The 24,241-nt window shown below is 39.5% G+C and overlaps 1 protein-coding gene and 1 pseudogene across 6 annotated transcripts in view; both read left to right on the top strand.

Moving 5' to 3' along the window:
* PIP5K1B (phosphatidylinositol-4-phosphate 5-kinase type 1 beta) overlaps nucleotides 1–24,241 on the top strand; it is a 488,372-nt gene that overhangs the window by 397,046 nt on the left and 67,085 nt on the right. The window lies entirely within an intron of this gene.
* LOC141583714 (large ribosomal subunit protein uL6-like) lies at nucleotides 7–8,476 on the top strand (annotated as a pseudogene).

Raw genomic sequence — 24,241 nt, 5'->3', positions numbered from 1 at the left:
GTAATACTTAGTGCGGTCAAATAACCCATCCACCTGTTACCATGTCAACATCAGGCCTGAAACAGTATCTCTAAATGAGAACACGTTGTCTCTAGCAACCAGGATGTGCCTGTCATCTGCCTCATAAGTTGGAGAGAAAACATGTTTGATTTTTACTGTGGCAAAAGAACATTGGATGAAAAATCCTCATGATTTTTCTTTACAGTTGTTCATTATGTCATGTAGAAATTATATGCTTGGCTCGATGGAAGAAGACAAACCTTTCATCATTTTTATTTTAGTAGATTTTTTAGGAATGTGTTTCTTTAAAGTAAGCACTCTTAGTTAATATTACACAGGTAGTGCAAAAGTATTATAATACTTTTGGCATGTGTGATCTTAGTGACTATGGTAAACAGAATAATGCCTCCTTGCCCCCCACATCTGAATTCCTGGAACCTGTGAATACATTACCTTATATAGCAAAAGGGACTTTGTAAATGGGATTAAATTAAAGATCCTGAAATGGGATGAGTATCCTGAATTATCCAGATAGGCCCAACATAATCACAGAGTTCTTATAAGGCGAAGACAGAAGAAGGGTCAGAGTCAGAAGAGGAGATGCAACGTCAGAAGCAGAGGTCAGGATACCCCATTTGCCCTGATGTGATGATTATTCATTGCATGCCTGTATCAAAATATCTTGGGTAACCTATAAATATATACATCTACTGTTTACCCACAAAATTAAAAAATAAATAAATCACGGTAAAATTTTTTTAAAAAGAAGCAGAAGTCAGAGAAGGAGTTGAAGATGCTATGTTGTTGACTTTGAAGATGGAGGAGGGGGCCATGAGCAAAGGAATGCAGGCAGCCTCTAAAGCTGAAAGGGCAAGAAAGCAGATTCTCCCCTAAAGCCCCCACAAAGAAACACAGCCTACCCACAGTTTGAATTTTAGGACTTCTCCCCTCCGGAGGTGTAAGATAATAAATTTGTATTGTTTTAAGCCACTGTGCTTGTAACTGGTTACAGCAGCCATAGGCAACAAATATAGTGACTCTAAAACATTTAATGTGACTTTAAGTATTAGGGTGGATTATTGGCATTTCTTAAGTGAAAAGGTAATTTTTTATTTGGTATTTTTCCTTTTATAAACATATTCTTGAACATTGGTTCTACTGTTAGAAAATGACATCATCTTTGCAAAGAGATCACGTTGTCTATGGGATACACTATTTTATTGTCTATTTTTGTATATGTAGTTTATAACTAACTTTAATTCCAAGAGAGGTGCTAATAGATTTGGGCTCAATAATTGTCTATTAGATCCTGCACAAAGTGGGTATCACAGTTAATACTATGAGAAGACACAATAGTGAGAATAGTTTTACCAAAAATAATAAAATATCATATAATTGTCTGCATTTTACCTTTGATTTGAGTGCATCTTTAGAAAACTGAATGTAACAGAAACCCAGGGCATTTCTGGAAATTGTGCACTCTCTAGCAATTTTATGTGCACTGTTTAATGCATTCTATAAAATGTTATAAAAGTAGAAACAAATTTTTAAAAACCTAAGTAAAATAATAATTATCTGTTCAATGTTAGACTAGTTCTTACTGAAACCTAGCTCTCAAGAATCAAAATCAGATTTATGCAAGTGAAGAATTTCTTAGGCTTTAAGTCATTTTCCATCTCCAGGCTAGCAGCTGAGTTGCTTTCCAGGAAGAAGAGTAAATATGGTAGATTTATTTTTAATATATGTATATCCATAAAGTCTAGCTTAGTGTTTGGTAAGTTTGCTAGTTGGACCTGCTATAATAATTCTTTTTTGTTGCTATTTCTTCCTCTCTCAGCTAATACAAGATTAGGTAGGCAGCAGGTTAGGCGGCTAGTCTAGGTACAGAAAAGTAGAACAAGTGGGTAGCAAGGCAAGCCACAAATCTTAGCTGGGCCCAGGTTTGCATTGTTCTACTCTAAGAGCCAACAAATAAGGCTCTATTAAAAATCACTTAACTCATCTAAACTATACAGAGTTATTTGATTTGGTCAGTTTCCTTGGATTGGAGAAATTTAAAATGACTTAAATTAATGTGTAATACTTACTGTTGAATATTTAAATTTGGTATGGAAATTAGTCAAGCAACAGTCTTTCCCGTCTGTTTGGTACAGCTGAACACATGGGTCTATATAACGTTCTTTTGCTCTCAAATATAAATAGCAGCTCAAAACATAGCTGGAAAGTTGCAGGAAATTCTTAGCAAGGTCAAAAACAATTCTCATATGAGGCCATGATGATTTCTTACAGTTTGCTGTTGTGGTAATTATTGGAGCATATAATCGGATGTGCTCTTAAATCATTTACTGAGATTTTCAGCCAAAAATAAAAGGGTTTTATTTTGTGTTGTGTTTTGGTAGCAGTAGTGGTGGTGATGGTGGTGTTGGTTGTAGTTAAGTATCGAGTCTCTTGACCAGAGGTATTCGACTCTTGGGTATTCATAAGGTTCTCCCGGATCTGGCACAGCCTCATCCTGACTCTCAATCATCCCTGGCCACCCTGGACGCTACCTCTGCATGCTCCCAGACCTGTGTTGTCATTCTCGATACTTTTATTTATGCTGATACTGGCTAGCAAACAGATTTGGAGGGGGGAAATAAAAAACAGTTATCTATGATATTTTTTCCTTTCTTTGAAATATGTATTGAGAACAAGTGCGTTGTTTTAATCTTCTTTGGCACTGTCTGCAACCCAGACAAAAGCATTTCAGTGAGCCCAGCATGTTTTTTCAATAAGCCAGCCTTTAAAAACCAAGCAACTTCACTAAAATATCCAGATTCTTATGTAAAATCATTATCCTTGACACCTTATAATTTTGGCTCTGTTTCCTCCTGGCATTTATCAGCTGGAAGGAAAAGCCCTGGGTCCCCTAGGTCACCACCCTCTGCCTCGTTCATCTGTACTGTCACCTGCCTGCTCCCATAGGTATGTCTGCTTTTAGCCTTGATGTGCACAGGAAGCTGATAGAAAGGCCTCGGGTCTTAATCATGGACTTAAGGAAGTCATAAGGAAAGAAGGCATAAAGGTACTAAAGAACCCTGAAGACAACAGCTTGAAAACTCCCAAAAGCAATATCCCTATTTCCCTGACCCACCATGCCCAACTCACATTATTCAATTGGCAAACTTCACCAGCAAACAAAAAAAAAATTGCCATATTTTGTTTCTATCGTTTTTTTCCCTTCAGAGTCCACCTAGTCCTACTTGGTGTTTCTTTAGGCAATGAATAGACACTCTTCTAAATCTCATCTGGCCAACTGAGTTTCGAAACCTAATCCAGATAGCCTGGAAAAAAAATTCATTGAAAAGAAAATATGTTGAATATTGATGTTACAATTTACATGTGAGATTTTTCTCTTTATGAATCATTTTTCTGTTCAGGCAAAGTGGTCTGCTTTCTGATTTTGACATTACGTTACACATATCTGTGCTAAAATAAGCTGTAACTATTTCAACTAGCAGTTGTCATTCTGTCAGTCTTTTTAGAATCCTCAGGTTGGCAAAGTACTGATTAGTACCTGGATGCCCCCACACCTAAATTATATACTACAGTGGGACTTCGTTGTCTCTTAGAATTACTCCTTTCTTTTAGGGATTATTTTTTGTAACTTCAAAAACTGATAGCAAATCATTCTTTTTTTAATGTACTCCAAGAAAAAAAGAATGGAAGGAAAGAAAGAGGAAGGAAAGAAAAAAGAAGTATTATCTTGAAAGTATGTATCTAACCTACTGATTGGGAATACATATTTTCAAGTTGGACTGTGCAGTCTTGTGTTAGAGCATGCAGATCGTAGCAATAAAGAGAAACCATCATGGGCACTTGCTTCCCAGTCAACTAGTGAGATCGAAGTTCTGAATTTTTGATAATTGCATTTTTCTTTACTAGTAAGAAGGCTGTTCTTTTAAGAGTATAAATTAAGCGCTAATTAATATAGAGGCAGCTTTTCTTTGCCATATCTACTGTGAGAATGAAGACCGTTCTCAGCAATCAGACTGTCGACATTCCAGAAAATGTGGCCATTACTCTGAAGGGACACGCAGTTACCGTGAAGGGCCCCAGAGATACCCTGCAGAGGGACTTCAATCACATCAATGTAGATCTTAGTCTTCTTGGAAATGGAAAAAAAAATAGGCTCTGGATTGACAAACGGCAGAATAGCAAAGGAGCTGGCTACCATTTGGACTATTTGTTGTCATGTACAGAACATGATTAAGGGTGTTACACTGGGCTTCCCCTACAAGATGAGGTCTGTGCATGCTCACTTCCCCATCAATGTCGTTATCCAGGAGAATGGGTCTCTTGTTGAAATCTGAAATTTCTTGGATTAAAAAATATATCCACAGGGTTCAGATGAGGCCAGGTGTTACTTGTTCGGTATCTCAACCCCAGAAAGATGAATTAATCCTTGAAGGAAATGACATTGAGTTTGTTTCAAATTCAGCTTCTTTGAGTCAGCAAGCCACCACAGTCAAAAACAAAGATATTAGGAAATTTTTGGATGGTATCTATGTCTCTGAAAAAGAAACTGTTCAGCAGGGTGATGAATAAGATCTAAGAGTTGTCCAGCTACAGAAAACAAGATGCCATATGACTCCTAAGACCTACTCGTGATGTTTAAATGATGCAGTGAGACACCTATTGATTTGGAACTGTTCCTTAAAAAGAAATATAGAGGCAAATGTGTTTTGTCTCAAAGTTAAGAACGATTTCATTTAATGCTATAGAAATAGGTTACACATATGAATATTTTCATGATTTCCTGCATAGTTGGTAGCAAAGCTGAAGCTCTGGTTATGCATAATTAAAACTGAAAGTCACACTTCATTCCAATGTGTACCTATGCTTTCCCCATCAAAGGTCTCTTACCAGCATCACCACTCCATCCAGTCTCAGGTTTGGTTAGTGGCTATTTCTAACAGTTGGCTCACCCTGCAGACATTTACAGTATTTTAAGAAGGGCAAAAATGTCATAGAATAAGCCACTGGTCATTTGCACATAGAGGAAAAATTGGCAAAGGCTCCCTAAATGATGAGTCTGACTTTCTAGCTCTCAGAGGCTGACCCAGCAGATCTAACAGTCTCATGTCCCCTTCTTCCTGCCGTTAGAGTGTCACAGTCCTAGAACAGGGGTGGAAGCACTCTAACCACAAGCCCTTCCCCACAAATTACTTTCCGCTTAAGGTTTACAGACATGCAAGTAGAGCCATCCCAAAGGTTAGAGATCTTTCTTTAGATATGTCTGAAATATCAGGAAATGGAAATCCAGAAACCTTTTATGACACATCCAAGCGTGTTATAGGACTCTAGCTGAACACTGGTCTGTAGGGTCTAAGCCTCTTGTCTTTTCCAATGTACCACTCCTTCATCATGGCCTCCAAGTACATATTAAGGTTGGTTGGTTGGTTTTTTTTTCTTAACATGAGTTCTGGTCCTGTATTTGATTCTTTTCTTTTCTTTTTCTGCTTAATACTAAAATATTTCTAGCAGGTAAAGTGGTGGGATTATGGTTTGGTTTGGTTTGGTTTGGTTTTGAGAGTCTTGCTCTGTTGCCCAGGCTGGAGTACAGTGGCACCATCTCGGCTCAGTGCAACCTCTGCCTCCAGGGTACAAGTGATTGCCCTGCCACAGCCTCCTGAGTAGCTGGGATTATAGGCACCCACCACCACGCCTGGCTAGTAATTGTATATTTAGTCAATTGGGGTTTCACCATGTTGACCAGGCTGGTCTCAATCTCTTGACCTCAAGTGATCCATCCCCTCAGCCTCCCAAAGTGCTGGGCTTACAGGGGTGAGCCGCAGCACCTGGCCAATGGGCTTATGTTAATGTCCACCTATAGTATTGTTAATGTCCACCTATAGTATTTATTCTACCAGTTATTGGTGAATTTTACTTATTAAAAACAGCATTGCAAGGGCAACTTTTCTTTCATAATATTAGTCTTACTTCAAATCACCAATAATAATCTAATACAATAGCAGCTAGTTATTGGACCTTATTAAGGGCTATGTTAAGCCCTTTATACATATCAAGTGATTTAATTCTCACAGCAACTCTATATGGTTATTATATTTATGGTCTCCATCTTACATCAAGGCCACATGGCTAAAAAGTGGAGCCATGACTTCCAGCAACAGCACAAATATAGAATATGCAGTTTTAGGTGATAAGTTTTAGATCATGCTTTTAATGAAAATTTGGTGACATCCATACGAGTTCTCTTCTTCCTCATCTTTTTGTCTTTTCTTTTTCCATGGGATTTTGAGTGAGGATTTTCATCTGCAAAGATGTTAGAGACAGAATGTTCAAACACTTTAAAAATTTAACATTAATTTAAATTTATAAGAAACCTGAAATAGCTATTTCCTCAAGTTGTTATGTCCAACTCTCCAGGTGGACTCCAAATCACTACGTAATCATTGAGAAAAGACTTTTATTAGTTATGTTCCTGCTGGGTTTAGAAAATCCTATCTTCTGTTTATATAGCAAGGTCAACAGGAACCTTTAATATTTACAAAATGAAGGGAGAACATAGTTGCAAAAACTTGCTAGTGATTCCAATCCCTTAACCCTAATCTCAAGGGAAAGACAGCACAACTGTGTTATCTGCTATGAACTTCACAGCTACCTGCCATACCTAGACGCCAATCTAGGGCTGCGCAGCCCCTCGCAGGATGGTGTACTTGTTGATGCTAAACATTGAAGATGAGTTCTCCAGACTCTTTGTTCTTTTATGTTTCCTAATCTGATTACTTCCACCTTGCAAACAGACCTTCCTACCCCAACCACCTCAGATGGTGGTGGGTAAAGATGCTCATGCATCTTGCTAAATCATCACTTAGGACATTAGCTCTCAAACTGCCACTTCTAGTGATCTAACATTGGGCAAGTTACTTGCCCTTCATGTTTCCTCATTTGTAAAATGTGAATTACTATACTGCTGCCCCCAATGAGTTTTTATAAAGATTAAATAAAATAACAGTTAGAAAGCACTTATACCTCCTGGCATATAGTAAGCCCTATAAAACATTTGTTGAAATAAGATAACCAAGTGATTTGAGACACCGACACCTTGCAGCTTCCCCGTAAGTGTCACTGTAAGGGGCATGATGTTTTTGGCAGAAAGTCCTTTCAGGAAAAGAAAAACACACTTGGAATTTCAAAGGGAATTGGTTACAGAGTGTGGGGAGGCTGGAAGACTGAAGGGGGAAGTGGCAGAAACCCAGATAAATAACTGCAGGAGGCAGCTCCCACCATCAGCTCTGCCATGTTACTAGAACATAGATGTGCTGCCACCTTGGAGAAGGAACAGCGGCGGAGGATGCTACCTGAAGAGCTGGGATAGTGCAAGAACATAGCCACCTGCCCCAAAATGGAAGAAAGAGAAATGACAGAAGAAAGCCAGTGGCTTCTGTCCTTTTGCCATTTCATCCAACTCCTGCAGTGCCTTGACTGACAGGACCTGGTCAAGGGGCCTGTGGGATACACTTTGCAACTCTGGGCCCCAGCATGGCAAAGTAAAGTAGAGACAGGATAAAAACAACCACAACACATGGAGCAAAAGCTAGATAGACATAGGATCTTTTTCAAAAGAGAGAGGAAAAGGTCAAAGCTTTACAAAGTTAGAGTGTAAGTACAAGAACAGGAATCAGTTTAGACTTTTATAGACGTAATCACGGAACCAATTTATTATCATTTATTATCATAAATTGTTTAGTGATCTATGCAATTAGAGACTCCAGTATTTACCAAGTCTGTCTAATGATCAGTAACACATTCCCTGGTACTGCGCTGGTTGTAAATAGTCATAGAAATGTCTTAGCTAATTACAGACACATGGGATAAATTAAAGGGTTTGGCATCACTGAGTCTTGGCCAATCGAATGTAGCCAGCTGTTCAAACCGTGTTCAAATAAGGCAAACACCAAACGCTGACCAAGCCTATTGTTTCTGTGCCTCACATCGATTTTCTATACACCACTTTCCTTTTGCCATCCATAAATCTTTTTCCACCACGTGTCTGGCCAAGACTCAGCATGCCAAAGACATCGTACCCCTTACAGTGAATTACAGAGAATTACTCAAAGATGCTTGTAAGGTGAGGAACCCCCGTGAGACCCCTCTGATGAGGCAGCTGACACAGTTTGGGAGCAGATAGCCATCACCCATGCCCTTATATAACACTTCTACTCTGTTACCAATACATAATTTGTGAATCCACTGCCCCACCCCATCTTATCATCTGAATCTTAGTCTGGAGCAAACACACAGAACCAGGGAAAATATGGTCACATTAATTTATTCTTGGTAAAGAGAAGGATTTAGTCACCCTTTCCCGAGTGTCATCAAGCAGATGATGCCACATGTTTAGAGAAGAAGCAAAAACCTTCCTTATTCTTCAGTCTCTCAAAAGAAGAATATTCCATTTTAAAAATTAGAACCATTATAGGCATGCTGGCATTAGCAGTGAACCTGAGTGGTGTCACATCTCTCTTACTTGTAGCTGAGTCACATGCTGAAAAAATTGGAACTTGGCTGGGAGTGATGGCTCATGCCTCTAATCCCAGCACTTTGGGAGGCAAGGCAGGAAGATCACTTGTGCCCTGGAGTTCGAGACCAACCTGGACAGCTTAACAAGACCTCATTTCTCTATTTCAAAAAAAAAAAAAAAACAGCTGGGCATGGTGGCACGTGCCTGTAGTCCCAGCTACTTGGGAGGTTAAAATGGGAGGATTGCTTGAGTCCAGGAGTTCCAGGCTGCAGTGAGCTATGATCAAGCCACTGCACTCCCGCCTGGGTAACACAGTGAGACCCTGCCTCAAAAGGGGGAAAAAAAGGAATCTGTAGAAGCCTTATAATATGCCTGTTAGTTTAGTTTTTCCTCCCTACCCCAGAAAAAACACAAAGTAGAAGAAAAAACATGGATTTACATCGCATTAGTCTGCACCTGGATTTTACCAGATGTCTTTTTCCTTTTTGACAAATTATAGAATTACTTCTGAAGTGATTAGCTTTTCAAATGATCCCTCATATATTTCTGCCAGGGCAGGAAATTGAAGTGAATTTTTTTAGAGATCTAACATTATATGAAGAATAATTTAGGATTCAGCATTAATTCAAAGAACATTCACATTTTTTGAGGAATTCGTGTGTGATCATATTTCTAGGTTCTTTTTGTATGTGACTTAAGATTTTTTAATAGATCCAATTTATGGATAAATCATATTGCCAAAAAAAGTGGGAAAACTGTTGGCCAATGTTTGAATATTTTAACTGACAAAAAAAAATGACTTATTTATCCATTCTCTGCCTCTTAATTCTGGGACTAAAACACCACATCTTTATTTTTCTTGACTTAAAACACTAGTGCTATTTCTCTGGAAGAATGGTTTGCTGATAGCCAACGTACCTCTGTAGACACTCTTCAATTCTCTGCCCACCTTCATTGAGGCTCAGGAGAAATGCTTCTCAGTCTGACTGGCTCCTATATCAGGGTACCTACATCTGGAAATGGGGCCCTGAAATCTACATTTTGGCAAGCTCCTTGAGAAATTCTTACCCACACTAAGATATAAGAAAAAAGTTCTTTGGAAATAAACTCTTCTCCCTCTCTATTCTTTGTGAGCAGTGAAACGGCACCTGCCTTGTGGTTCGGCTGAGACACAGCTGGACTCTTTCAAGAAATTAAGAGGCCATAACATGTAATGCCCAAAATATAAAACCATAGCAAAGTGGATGTTTTCAGATTCTAGTAAGAAGAACAGGACCTCAATTCCTTTCTCATACCTCAGACATGCCTGGACAGGCCCTAAGCAAAAGTGACTTTTTGTCTGAAAGGTGTTAAAAGAAAAAGTTCAGCTGAATTAAGTGTAAAGGAGTTTACTTGAGCAGTGAACAATGTGTGAATCGGGCAGCCCCCAGAATCATAGCAGATTCAGAGAATCCAGCGCAGACACATGGTGGAAGATCAGCAAAATGAAAGTGGTGTGCAGAAGACCGAAGAGAGGAACAGAAACAACTGACTTGCTCAGAGCTCAATGTTTGCCTTATTTGAACACAGGTTCGAACAGTTGGCTGCATTTGATTGGCCAAGACTCAGTGATTGGCACAAATGTTAACTATGGTTGGTTTATACCTCTGCTTGTTGCAGTTATGGATGTACAGAAAAACCTTTAGGCTGAACTTAAATATGTAAGGAGGCAGCTTGAGGCTAGACCTCATTTAATGAAGGTATTTTAGGTTAGCAACACCTCTGGGAAATGCTTCAACCAGCCCCAAACCTGCTTCCCAGTGTAGTTCCTTTGGCCCAAAACCAGCATATATTTATCTCTGCCCAGCAGCTCTTCTTGACCTCCCTGAATCTGCAGAGATCCTTAGTTCTATAGTCAAACAGGGTAATTCTCTTTCAGATTCTTTGGCCTCCACTGACTCCCTTTCTTTGCTTAAAGATCAGCTTGGCTTTTCTGAGCCCTGCGAATCCCCCTCTCAACCCTGACCGTTTCACTCTGCTGTTTGGTTTGTCCAGGTGATAGTTGCCCTCTTGGGTGAAGCTGGCCTTATACAAATTTCATCTCACCCCAGACAGCCCCTCTGGCCAGCAGCCTCACACGGGACAGCACCCTTCCCGGGAGCTTGTCCACACCCATTCAGCTGCCTTCCCTGCCATGGCCTCTCTTTGAGATGTTTCCCTTTGCCCCAGCCACTGTATTCCCATTTGTCTTCTGAGCCTAGCTCTTGTGTTGTATGTGAAGTAGTGTTGCCTGTGTGGGCCTGGGATCTGTAACAGGTAAACTTCCAGATTCATGTCACCAGCTCTGGCCATGTCTCCTCCATCCACAGACCCTCTCGTTGGGGGCTCTGAAAGAATCCCAAGATTCAATTTCGTTTCTCTGACATTCCTCAAATATACAGGAAGAGTAACAAACAGAATTTCTTCCAAGGCAAGTAGAAAGTTGATCCCCAACATCCTCTGTTTAATCCTTTTGTTATCTGTGGAATCATCACCACAGTGGTCAGCTTTATCTCCTGTCATTTAAATGACTTGTTGATTTTTGGGGGAAGTCCTCTAACATAAACCTGCTGCTGAGGACTCATTTACTTCACAGAACCAAGCTGGCCCAGCCTCCCCACAGGCAGACCAAATGCCTTTACCACAACCTGCCTCTGCATTTAGCTCATGATTGTTATGGGTGCCAGGAGGATTGGGTAAATGCAACGAGGGAACTAGGAGACAATGTTAAACTCTCCATTCAGACTATTAATCTAAAATGTAATCATTTAATAACCTGTTTTCAAGGATAAAGTAATAAAGGTGAACTGTATAATGATGTGAAGGAGCTCATTATTTTTCTGGCCAGCCCTATTAAAAATTAGTGTGTGGAAGGGCACAAAAATAACTTTAAAATGACCAGACTTGTTTTCAAAATGGAGTTAGCTAAAATGCAAATTTCATCCTGATGGGTACATGGGGCAAAAAATAATACTAATTATGGTAGCGTTTCTCTGTCTTTTCTTTCATCGCTTCTCATCGCACTGGAAGAATGGTTCTGACTAAGCACTTTGTCTGGGAGAAGGTGTTTTTGTCTTTTATTTATACACAAGTGCATCTAGGTTGGTGCCCTCCTGATTCCACCCAGCCTCACCTGCCGCTTTTTGTGTGGTCACTGAGTTGTAACAGGAGAGAGGCGAGGCATTCCAAGGCCAGGCCAAAGCTCATTTGGGCAGCCCATTGCGTCTTCGCCTTTTCCCTGTTTATCCTCCTGCCTTTCCAGCCTAAGTAGCAAAACTCACCCTGAAAGAATCACAGAGCTTTGGAAACGGGAGGGACTTTTGGCCATCATGTCTTCTAGCCCCTTTATTTATTAAAAAAAAAAAAAAATTAATGTATTGATTGATTTTAAAATTTATAGATCATTTATTTTTTATCATTTATAAATGATTTATAAAATCATTGATAAATTCTATGCCCAGAGTTGAACAAACAGTTGTATAACGTGTGAAGAAAAAGAGCAAGTCCCCGTCCGCCTCCCCCTACACTGTACTGTCTCCGTATGTGATCACTTCCAGCTCTTTGAGCTGATTCCTTTGGCAATGAATTCGATATCTCTAAATAGCACGCTTATATTGCTATTTCTTGATCGATTGAGTATGTGCATTAGCTGATAAATGCCCACTGTAGAAGATGAAGACTTAGCTGTGTTTTCTCCACCCACACGTACTGCGTACGTGCACTCTTCCCACGCCCGCCTCCTACATTCTTCCAGTTTCCCCGTGTAGTTACATCTTGACTGTAGTCGGTTCGATGTTGAGCATTTTATTAAGGCCACGTGAATAGTGTTTGAGTTTCCTTTCCTGTGTGACTTCTTGTTTTTCTGGTAATAAGTAACTGTCTTGTTCTTCAGTTTGCTTAGTTTTCTGTGTATTTTTCCTTAATGGAATCCTAAGCTTTCCACCAGTGTCATCATTGCTTCTTACACCATTTAAGTGCATGAAGTTCTGTTCATTTTATTGTCTCGCAGTTTTCACCAGACACTTCTGACCAACCTGGACTGGACTTGTTGCCCTCTAGAGCCTGATGTACAAATGTTACCTGCTTCATCATCCTGGGGATCCTAGTCACCTCTTGTCTGTATCAGTTCCCTTGTTTGTCATCTCCTACATCTTCCTTTTTCTTGGTTTTACTCCCTCATTTTGGTGGACCACATTTTCCAGAAGAATCGCCAGCATCCTCCAGTATGAAAAATATTCATTACAGGCAAAATATTTGAGATCTTGCCTATCTAAGTCTTTATTTTAACCCTAACACTTGATTGATAGATTAGCTGGTATAGAATTCTAGATTGCAAATCTTTTTTTTTTTCCTTAAACCTGGTGAAGGCTTGGCTCCGCTGTCTTCTAGTTTCCAGTTACCATTGAGAAATCCAGTGCTGTTCTGATTCCTGATCTGCTGCATATTTCCTTTCCTTTGCTTTCCTTCCTTATTATTTTTGCAGAACCATGTAAACTCTTCAGTTTTCTCCCAGTGTCTCAGGATTTCATAATGCTAGGCCTTGGTATAGGTCTGTTTTCAGCTAGCATGCTAAGCACGCAGGGGGCCCTTTCAACCTGCAAACTCATGTTTTGAGTTTGGAGAAATTTTCTTAACTATTTTCTTATTTCCTCCTCTCTATTTTCTTTTTCCTTTTTGTAATTCCTTTTATACATACAGAATCTCCTGGATTTGTCCTCTAATTTTCTCTACATTTCTCTCTTCAGTCACATCTATTTATGTTTCTGTCCTAGTTTCTGAGAGATTTCCTCAACTTCATCTCATAATCCTTCCACTGAGTTTTTAATTTCCGTTACCATATTTTATAAGAATTCTTTTTCATTCACTGAGATTTTATTTTTTTAGCAATCTTTCCTTTTTGCATGATTGTGATTTCTCTTTTTTCCTGAAGATATTAGGATTATGTTTTTTATTTTGCTCTGATTTTTGTCTCTTCTCCCTTTTTAGTCTCGGTTTTCATCTAGGCTGCCTTTTTCTCTTTGTTTCAATCTTCATCTTCTATACTGGAGGTTTTCTTCAGATTTTTTTGGAAATCTTCATTTGTCTGCTCAACTAAGGTTTGAATGGGAGACTAAAGAGCTGATTAGAAGTCAGCTGTGGTGGTTAACACCTATAGTCCCTGCACATTGAGAAGTCAAAGTGGGAGGATCGCTTGAGCCCAGGAGTTCGAGAGCAGCCTGGGCAATAAAGTGAGACCCCATCCCTACAAAAAATTAAAAATTAGCCAAGCATGGTGACACACCAATAGTCCTAGCCACTCAGAGGCTGAGATGGGAGGATGGCTTCAGCCTGGGTGGTTGGGACTGTGGTGAGCTGTGATTACACCAATGTACTCCAGTCTGGGCAACAGAGCAAGACTCTGTCTTTAAAGAAAAGAAAAGAAACCCTGACTGGAAACTTAAAACACTTGAGCAGAGCTTGTTGACCAGCAAGTTATTGAGCTGGTCAGACTCCCTATAGGAGATGCTTCCAGTTTCTTGCTTGGAGGAGAAAGACCTGGCTGTCAGCTTTCTAGGATGTCTGGCAGGAATGGGTGTCTTAGCATTTAGTATACACATGTTCACCTCCTCTCTCTCTTCTCCCTCAATTGCTTCTGGTGGCCCTGGGTCCACATATCATGTTCTGTATCTTCCGCAGGGAGATCAAATCCTCCAGCTTTCTGTTGGAATGGGGAAGGGTTTTTGCCTGGCTATGTATTTCTTTGCATTTCCCAGTGGTAGCTCGGGATTTTCCTCTCTTGAATTTGCTAAATTGATTACTACCTGTCCATATGCCTTTCAGACTCCTAAATTTTGTTTCTCTTAGCCTCTTCCAATCTTCTGCCCTCTTTATGGGTTTATGTCTTTTTAAATCCTTTATTATAGTTGTAGAGAGTTGAGTGTATCAGTAAAATTAGATGGGATGTGTTCCATCTGCCTCTGCTTCTTTGTCTACAGATCAAGAGAGGCCTAGAGAACTGCTGAGTGAAGAGTCTAAGATTTTCAGCATAATTTAATAGCAAAAGTGGAGCTAAGACTTACAATTCCTGACTCCTTGTTCAAGGCAGCCTCTTTCACAATAGACAAAAATCATTAATGATGAGTTAATCCATAATCAGTATGTTTCTGATTGGGTGTGGATGAGTTGAAAAGGGTGTGGATGAGTTCAGAGAGTTCTTTGTATCTTAGCTTTGATTAGTATCTCATCACAAGACAGTAAACCAGGAAATGAGGACTTCCTAATGCCAACATACCCCACAGACAAGCCCTGCGTAAGACAGGACTAGTGAAAATTGTTGATACGACAGCAGTGGCTATACTGTTATACTGTCCCAGGTAACTGGCGTTGCACCAGATCTCCCCTACACGTGGAAACAAACAAGGTTATGGTCAAATACCCAAATTTCACTGACTCTTGCCCCATCTGCAGGGGAGGGGGCAGGCCCATGGTCAAGTGCTGTCCAAGTATACCTGTAGGTCCCCAGAGGTGCTGCCTGTGTGCTCACAAACAAGTCCAAACAAGATGCTAGAAAGGATGAAAAAATGAAAAATTTTGGCCCTTGAGAGACTATAATAGTTGTATAAAGAGGCACAATAGAAAGCAAATGGTATTCAATGAAAAATCTACACAAAGTGAGTTAGGCAGACAGGTTAGCAAAAATGGCTTGCCTGGAGCTGTGTGTGATGCCTACAGCAAAGGAAGAGTGCCACAGGGCAAAAACTGCACATCCCTGATAGTACTGCTCATTGTCCTTGGCACAAGTGCTCAGAAAATGTTTCATAATTATCCAAACGCAATATTTGAGGTGCTCATGGTTGGTTGAACCAAGAAGGGATACCAAAGTGACAGTGTTGCTTCATAAAGAGTTTAATTCCAAGAAGATGTGCATCGATCCCTTTTATCTATGTTTGTAATAATAATTAATACATCAGACTTTTCAAGTGCAAATAAATGCATTGAACTCATCAGCCCAGGCACTGTGAGAAAGCGCAGAGCTCCCCAGTTTGCTCTTGTCATTTATCCCATATGTCATTCTGTGGATAACACAGATTTAAAATTCATTTCCTGGCCTTCCGTGACATAGAAACAGTTCTTAATAAACAAGGGGCTCCCACATAAAGCCTTCTCAGTGTGATCTCTGGAAAAGTGGGGAACTGGATATTTTTGTTGGAAAACACAGCTCTCAGATGTAACCAGAGCATGGCACTTCTTTGCCAAAACAGGAAGGTGGGTCACCTGAGAGCTAGCCTTGGGTTGAAATAATTACATGAGTTCTGGGGAGAGATGAGAGCTTCATATTTTTATAGCACTTTTTATAGTCATGTTTATATAGTATTTTACTGTATCCATATGGAAGATGTTTTTTATCCAATCAGTTATGACTACCATTAATTCATGCACATTCTTTCTACATTTTTGTTTATAATAATCCTAAGAACTATGTCTTTGATGTGTACTGTATGTAATGTAGTCTGCCAAGAACTTTACAGATATGATTTTATTTAATGCACCCATCAACCCTGCAAGATAAGCACTGGTGAAGCTGATAAAAGGGACTTGCTTAGAAACATAAATGTCAGGCTCATAGAAAAATCAGTTATTGCCAAGGGCATGATGTACCCAAACCTAAGACCATTTAAAAAACATAATAACTTGACCCTTATGACAAACTTCTAGATAAAATGAAACTTTTTCCCTAAAATCTTAACCATTGTGAATATACTCTCAAATCCATCATTTGAAACATTCCTATAGGCCAGCTGAGGTGGCTCATGCCTGTAATCCCAGCACTTTGGGAGGCCAAGGCAGGCAGATCACTTGAGCTCAGAAGTTCAAGACCAGTCTGGTCAACATAGCAAAACCCCATCTCCAGAAAAAGACAAATGTTAGCCAGGCATGCTGGCGCATGCCTGTAATCCTGGCTACTTAGGAGGCTGAGGCAGGAGAATCACTTGAACCCAGGAGGCAGAGATTGCATGAGACAAGATTGCGCCACTGCACTCCAGCCTGGGTGACTAAGTGAGACTCTGTTTCAAAAAAATAAAAAGTAAAAAATAATTGCATATTTGGATCTCATGAAATGTGCCTGTAGTTCATCAGGAAGTGGCCCCGTTACTGATAAGAAAGAACACAAGTTCAGTAGCGAATAGCTCTGTCAGTAGAATCATGCGGTGTGATTTGGGCTAAGTATTTTTTGCATATTTATATGTTGCTAGAGAACGTGTGATATCTTATCAATCTCGTCACTTTCCATTGACAACCAGAAGTGAGTCCAAGTTTTACTTAGTAGTGCATTCATTCAAGTAACAGGCAAGCATGGCTTAAGCTAGAACTTTTCAACCTATACAGTGAGGCCTATTGATGAGCCACAAAGAGACGTGCGGAGATATGTATCCCCTCAGGCTTCAAGGTGGGGAGGAGTCCTAGGGCAGCTGAAGCTCCCAGCACAGTACACCTCAGGTGCCAGCTGTCTCTTCCGTATTCCCCAGAGGGCAGTACCAATATCATCAGGCACTATGAGTGTCATAACACCAAACAAGATGGGGAAGCACTGGTTTCAGATAGAATAAAGGATATTTGTCATTTACTTAAAGTCCAGGGGTATGCAGTCTAGGGTGGGTACAGCTGCCCAGTGACCCTCTTAAGTATCCAGGCTCTTTCCATCTTTCAGCTCTGCCATGCTTCACTCCTGGGTTTCTGCTTTTCTTGTTTGTGGCCCCATGGATACAAGATGGCTGCCATAGCTTCAAACATCACATCTTCTCTCCAGGGACTTCTGCAGGAAAGAAACAGAAAAAGCAAAGAAAAAAGGTGGGAAGGGAGAAATTCCTCATTGCAAGGCTTTTTACTGGGGAGGTTGCCCAGTTGTGCCCCTAGCAGCATCCTCTTAGCAGCTCATAGCCAGAAGTGGGTTGCACAACTACCTCTACCTGCAAAGGAGGCTGGGCAGAGGCCTACCTCCTCTGAGACGACTGCAGAGGAGAATAAGGATATCTCTTCTTCACCCATCACTAGGGTTCATGGCTGGAACCCCTATAACAGGAGACATACTAACAAGAGAAAGGCATACAAATTTATTTAAAATGTTCTACAACACAGGAGCTTTCAGGAATGAAGACCTCCCCCCGCAGAAAAACAGACACATTTGTGTATTTTTACGCCAGATTTAATGAGGAAGTGGAAAGTGTGATTGGCCAAAGGGGCTATGATCTAATGGTAAAAGATCAGGTGAAACTTAGCAAGGCGTCTTTGTTCCGATTGGTCACTATGTCCCTGTGTCTTTAGAGGTAAGTATATTCCCTTCCTCCAGGCATAGGGAGGGCACCTCTCAAATGGGGTCTCTCGGCCTACTAGAGAGACAGGTCAGAGGATTCTTTTATGGCCTACTTCAGAGAAGAAGGGCGAGAGAAGGTCAGAGAGTGACCTTCCTAGGTTTATTACCTGTTTATTTCTTTTCTTTTCTTTTGAGACAAGGTCTGGCTCTGTTGCCCAGGTTAGAGTACAGTGGTGCAATCTCAGCTCACTGCAACCTCTGCCTCCTGTGCTCAAGTGATTCTCCCACCTCAGCCTCCCGAGTAGCTGGGATTCCAGGCATGCACCACCATGCCTGGCTAATTTTTGTATTTTTTGTAGAGACTGGATTTCACCACGTTGTCCAGGCCGGTCTCGAACTCAGGAGCTCAAGGATCCACTCACCTTGGCCTCCCAAAGTGCTAGGATTACAGGCATGAGCCATCATACCGGCCAAGGAGCTGTTCTCTCAAATACCAAGTTGCCATATGTCGGGGTAGAATATCCTGAACCCCATCACTACAGATCTCCACCTACTACCTAAGCTCAAAACCTAGGGTTCTGTTAGCAAAGACAGGACACTGTGGCTTTTGTGCAGGCATGAGTGATTGTGCCAAACACAGACTGTAAGGAAAAAGCCAGAATGATATTTTTTAAATGAAATATATTTTCTGCTTCTTAAATAATTGTTTAGACTCTTTCAACTAAAATACCACCCACCAGATCATTTATCCATCAAACAAAAAGCCTCCTCTGGAAATGGGTTTGAAACAGAGAAACTTATAGACAAGAGAATGGTTTGTGCAAATCTTAGAGAAATTTTTCTGAGCATTCATTTTTATTAAGACATCCAAGCAGCATTCATAATTTTGTAGGTCTAAGTTGTAGAACTAGATATAATTTTTTGCTTTTTTTTCCTCCTATTCAATCACATACTTGGGCATTAATATTTTTAATTGTTTTTTAAATTACATGGATTCTTTGGAATGTTGTGTGAGATGTCTCAAGAATCAGGCCACAGTGCTGGAAAGTTATAATGCAAATGTCTCACACCACGAATTTTTAAAAGGTTAACTTTTTTTGGTTCAAGCAGTATTAACTTTAGATGTTTAGAGAGATTTTTTTTCACATTTCCTCTGAATTGGTCACATAGAAAAGTATTTTTGTGGTGTTACAAATATTATGTCAGAAATTTATGGCATTGAGAGGAGAAACTAAGTGTAATCATCACCTTTGATCAATTTATAATTTTTAGAAAGTTGGTTCACAGTACTCTCAACATTGAAAGAAAAAGAGAGAGAGAGAGAGAGAGAGAGAGAGAGAGAGAACAAACAAAACACCAGCCATTTAGGATCTTTCCTTGATAACTTGAAAAATCATAGATTTGAATGACAGAAATAATTGTGAACCAAGTTCCAGTCTATAATAAGGAATAAACTTTTTCTGCTTTATGAATTCATTTTCTGATTATGAAAATTTTATAGGAACTTAATGATATAGGAAATTTAAAAAGACAGTGGTTATCCTTAATTCCACTACCTTAATATAATTACTAACGCCTCTGTAAACCTCATCAGACCATTTTCAGATGTGTGTCATTCGTTATATGATTGTAATCATAGTATGATTGCCATTTTACATTATATCATTTCTATAGCACGAAATACTATATTCTCTTCATACACATATCTCTTCATGTTTTTCTAGATTTTATTTTTATGAAAGTCAAACAGTTCTTCAAGGACTATTATTAAAGCCACCAACCCCATCCATTCCCCACTGCTATTTCCTCCTCACCAAAGGCAATCACCTTGTTTATCTGGTTTTTTTTTTGTTGTTTTTTTTTGTTGTTTTTTTTTTTGTATTTTTAGTAAAGATAGCATTTCGTTTTTTTGGGGGTACATGTGAAGAACATGCAAGATTGTTGCATAGGTACACACATGGTAGTATGATTTGCTGCCTTCCTCCCCTTCACCTATATCTGGCATTTCTCCCCATGCTATTTCTCACCACCTCACCATCCCCCCGTCCCTCCCCCATTTCCCCCCAACAGACCCCAGTGTGTAGTGCTCCCCTCCCTGTGTCAATGTGTTCTCATTGTTCAACACCCACGTATGAGTGAGAACATGAGGTGTTTGATTTTCTGCTCTTGTGTCAGTTTGCTGAGAATGATGGTTTCCAGGTTCATCCATGTCCCTACAAAGGACATGAACTCATCGTTTTTGATGGCTGCTTAATATTCCATGGTGTATATGTGCCACATTTTGGAAGACAGTGTGGCGATACCTTATCTGTTTTTTTAGTTATTTCTCTAAACAAAATACTTAGTTGCAACTTCGTTTCATTGTTCTCCCTTTGGAAAAGGATAATATAGCTCCCTTTTATCACCCCACCTTCACACTAACCCTTCTTATCTTCTCTATTCTCCTAGTAGAATTGCATCATAATTTCGATTAGATTGTAATTTACCTTATGTGATAAACATATTCACAACTGTACTCTGTTGTAAAGTTTCATTATATATCCTTATACTTTTTCCCAAAATGATGTGCCATTCTGTTTAGTTTATTTAGTTGTTCTACATGTTTATTAATAATTGAATTTCAAACTCTTTACAATGTCTAATTGGTTCAGACACATCAGATATTTCAGCAGTTACTCAAATGAATAATCTCCCCAGAGTCTTCTGCCCTTGTCTCGTCTGTTAAATTTGGTGCACAGATGTTATCCTGGGAACTTCTTTCACCTTTGTTCTGGGAATTCACTTTGTCTCTGAAGTTGGCTCCACTGCTTCATAGTGATTATATTTTCCTTTTTTTGGTTTATTCCTTTGTTTCTGCTGAGCACTTCCACCAGTATCTTTTTGAGAAAAGGATTCGTGGGAAGTTAGCTTTCTGAGATCTTTTATGTCTGAAAATCTTTACAGTAAAGTCACTCATGAGTAATAGTTTAGCAGAGTATAGAATTTTATTTCAGAAATGGTTTTCAAAGGCATCATTCCACTGTCTTCAGGCTCCCTAAGTTGCTGTTCAGAAGTTCAAATTTATCTGTTTCCTGATCATCTGCATGTTATCTCTTTTTTCCCCATCTCTGCAAGTTTAAAGAGCTCTTTTTCCTAATTGTCTTGGAGTTGGTCTCATTTTCATCTGTAGTAAAGTGTAATACTCAGTGGACCTTTTCAATCTGCATACTCAAGTTGTTCAGGTCTAGGGAATTTTCTTTTTTCCTTTTTGGTATATACATTTTTTTTAGCCCTTAGGTCTAGGAAATTTTCTTGATGATTTCATTGCCTCTGTTTTTTTTTTGTTTGTTTGTTTGTTTGTTTGTTTGTTTGTTTTTTTTCCTTTTCTCTGTCTATCTCCTCATTCGAACACTGGAGCTGCTAGACTAGTCTTCTATATTTGTCTTTTTTTCTGTCTCCCTTCGCTTTGTCTTTTTACTCTATTTTTGGTGAGATTAACTCAGATTTTCATACAGCCCTCTAATTCAATTAGTTCTACTACATTTTTACTTTACTACTATTTTACTACTATTACTTCTACTACATTTTCTACATGTTTACTTTCCAGGACCTTTTTCTTGTCCTGATAATTTCTTCCTTTAGTATCACATTCTTTTATTACATAGTTGCAGCAACTTATCTGAGGATGTAAATAACAGTTAGGGTGTAAGGGTTTTTTGTTATTTTCTTTCCCTTGCATAATCTTAAGTTTATTCTAGTTAGCTTTTTCTGTATTTTTGATCTCTTTTATAAGAGTAGCTTTTCTCAGATTTCTCATAATCCTTGGTTGTCTGTTCATACTTAAAAGTGTGTCACTACAGATCTATCACGACAGAAATTAAGTTAGTAGTTACCTAGTGCTGGGGATTTGGGGAAAATGCAGTAACTATTAATGAGCACAATTTTCTTCTTGAGGTGATGAAAATATTCTAAAATTGGTTATGGTGATAGTTGCACAACTCTGAATATAACAAAAGCCATTGAATTATATACTTTAAAGCAACTAATTATATGGTATGTCTGTGATATAGCAATAAAACTATTTCAAACCAAAAGTGGGGCACTAACAAAATGATTAAAAGTTCAAAGCGTGTGTCTGGGGCTCGTCATCTGGGTTTCACTGTAGGGTGATTCGGCTGGGCTGTGTAGCTAGGGAAACCTGGTATTTGTCTTTCCTCTTGGGTTGATTAGATCTCCAGAAAGGACTCTTAACAATCTTTCCAGCATGTCAGCTTGATGGAAGCCAAGTGGGGTAAGAGACTGTCTCTGAATCTGGCAGGCTAGTACCTCCTTATCTCCTTATTTTCAGTCGGCCCCTTACCCCTGTGCTGTGACTAATGATCCCCAATCTAGAGACCCTCTGTTCCAGCCACCCAAAGATGAAACCTCCATTCTTAAAATAGGGTTGAGAAAAGGCAGTTGCACGTTGGTAGAAATTCTGCGAGATGATCTACCTGCTGCTTAGTCAGAGTTTCAACCACAGATACTTAACTTAGCTGCCTCGCCTTACCCCAACACACGCAATTTCATGATTCCCAGTGCTTCTAATTCCTAAACCTTTTGAGAGTTTTGTGAATCAGGTGTGTTCCAGGCTTTTCCCTCATTTTTATGAATTTTTAGAAAAGAAGAAAAATGAGAAGCATGTGTTCATGGCATTTTTACCTGAAGAGAAATACATATTTTACTGTCTCCAATTATTCAAGATCATTATAGTATGTATTATTAAGATCATTTTTTTGAATTTAAAATACTGATTTGGGAAAAATACATAGAATAAACAATTTCTTCTAGACAAAATACCCGTTTTGTGTAAATTAAAAGATTTGAGCATATTTCTCCCCTACTAAAGACAGAAATACTATTTTTCATATGCAAGTAGAAAAATCAGTCCTCTCTGAATTCAGAGAACTGGCTAAATGCATTCAAAATCATAAGACTTATGATTAGCTGTTTTAAGATAAATAGGTAGAGTAAGCTTCTGGCCAAGTCGTGAAGCATTTCCTTCTCTTAGCAAATGATTTAAGGTCCTCAAATTCTGACTGCCTCGTAAAGAAACAGATTTTATTGTTGTTACTTGCCATAGAAAAATTAGAGGTTTACTAATTGCCTTACCTACTCTTCTCACGTGATTCTTTGATTTGAAGGGAGTCATTCAGTCCATCTAGACTGAATTTAGAACTCAGAGGATTAAAATTATGGGCAGGGGGACAGTGACCAAGCGTACTATTCTTTATGATACTTATCTTGCAGCTGACTTAATTCCTGTTTGCATTTCTGGTGCCTAGAGCTGCACCTGATATTCACATAATATTTCTTAAAGGTTTATCAGGTAAATATGACAGAGAACCATTCACAGTCAACAGCACAATTGACATACATTGACAACTTCAAGGCAATTCTAAATTGTCTCCTCCTCCAGCTAAAGCATTTCAATATGATAAAACCTTGGTCCAAATTCTGCTTGTTACTTACCATGATTTCTAAGATCTCCAGTCTCTAAAACCTTATGATTCTGTTTCTTTCTCAACCTAAAATGCTACCCTTCTTTTACTTTTGAAAAAGACTTTTATCTCATTGCATTGATAAAAGAAACTTATATTTGATTTAGATTATTAATCATAATAACTTGACCTTTCCAAAGCATCACAGCCATTCAGAACTGGCTACATTTGCAAGATCTCAAATAAAATTGTGAGGACCAATGTGCAAAAGTTATTAACAGTTTCAAAAGGCCGGGTGCTGTGGCTCAAGCCTGTAATCCCAGCACTTTGGGAGGCCGAGGAGGGTGGATCACAAGGTCAAGAGGTCAAGACCGTCCTGGTCAACATGGTGAAACCCCGTCTCTACTAAAAATACAAAAAATTAGCTGGGCATGGTGGCGTGTGCCTGTAATCCCAGCTACTCAGGAGGCTGAGGCAGGAGAATTGCCTGAACCCAGGAGGTGGAGGTTGCGGCGAGCCGAGATTGCGCCATTGCACTCCAGCCTGGGTAACGAGCAAAACTCCATCAAAAAAAAAAAAAAAAAAAAAAAAAAAACAGATGGCAATATCAGGGCATTAAACTAAGCAAGCAGTTGGGTGAGGTAGCTCACACCTATAATCCCAGCACTTTGGGAGGCCGAGGCAGACAGATCTCTTGAGGTCAGGAGTTCAAGACCAGCCTGGGCAACATAGTGAAACCCCATTTCTACTAAAAATACAAAAATTAGCTGGGTGTGGTGGCGCATGCCTGTAACCCCAGCTACTTGGGAGGCTGAGGCAGGAGAATCACTTGAACTCGGGAGGCATAGGTTGCAGTGAGCTGAGATTGTGCCATTGTACTCTAGCCTGGGTGACAGAGCAAGATTCTATATCCCTCCCAAAAAATAACTAAGAAAGGGACCATTC

The sequence above is a fragment of the Saimiri boliviensis genome, chromosome 2, assembly GCF_048565385.1.
Source record: "Saimiri boliviensis isolate mSaiBol1 chromosome 2, mSaiBol1.pri, whole genome shotgun sequence".
NCBI lineage: Eukaryota > Metazoa > Chordata > Mammalia > Primates > Cebidae > Saimiri > Saimiri boliviensis.
The sequence above is the reverse complement of the archived record's forward strand: the minus strand, read 5'-3'. Positions and strand labels throughout refer to the sequence as shown.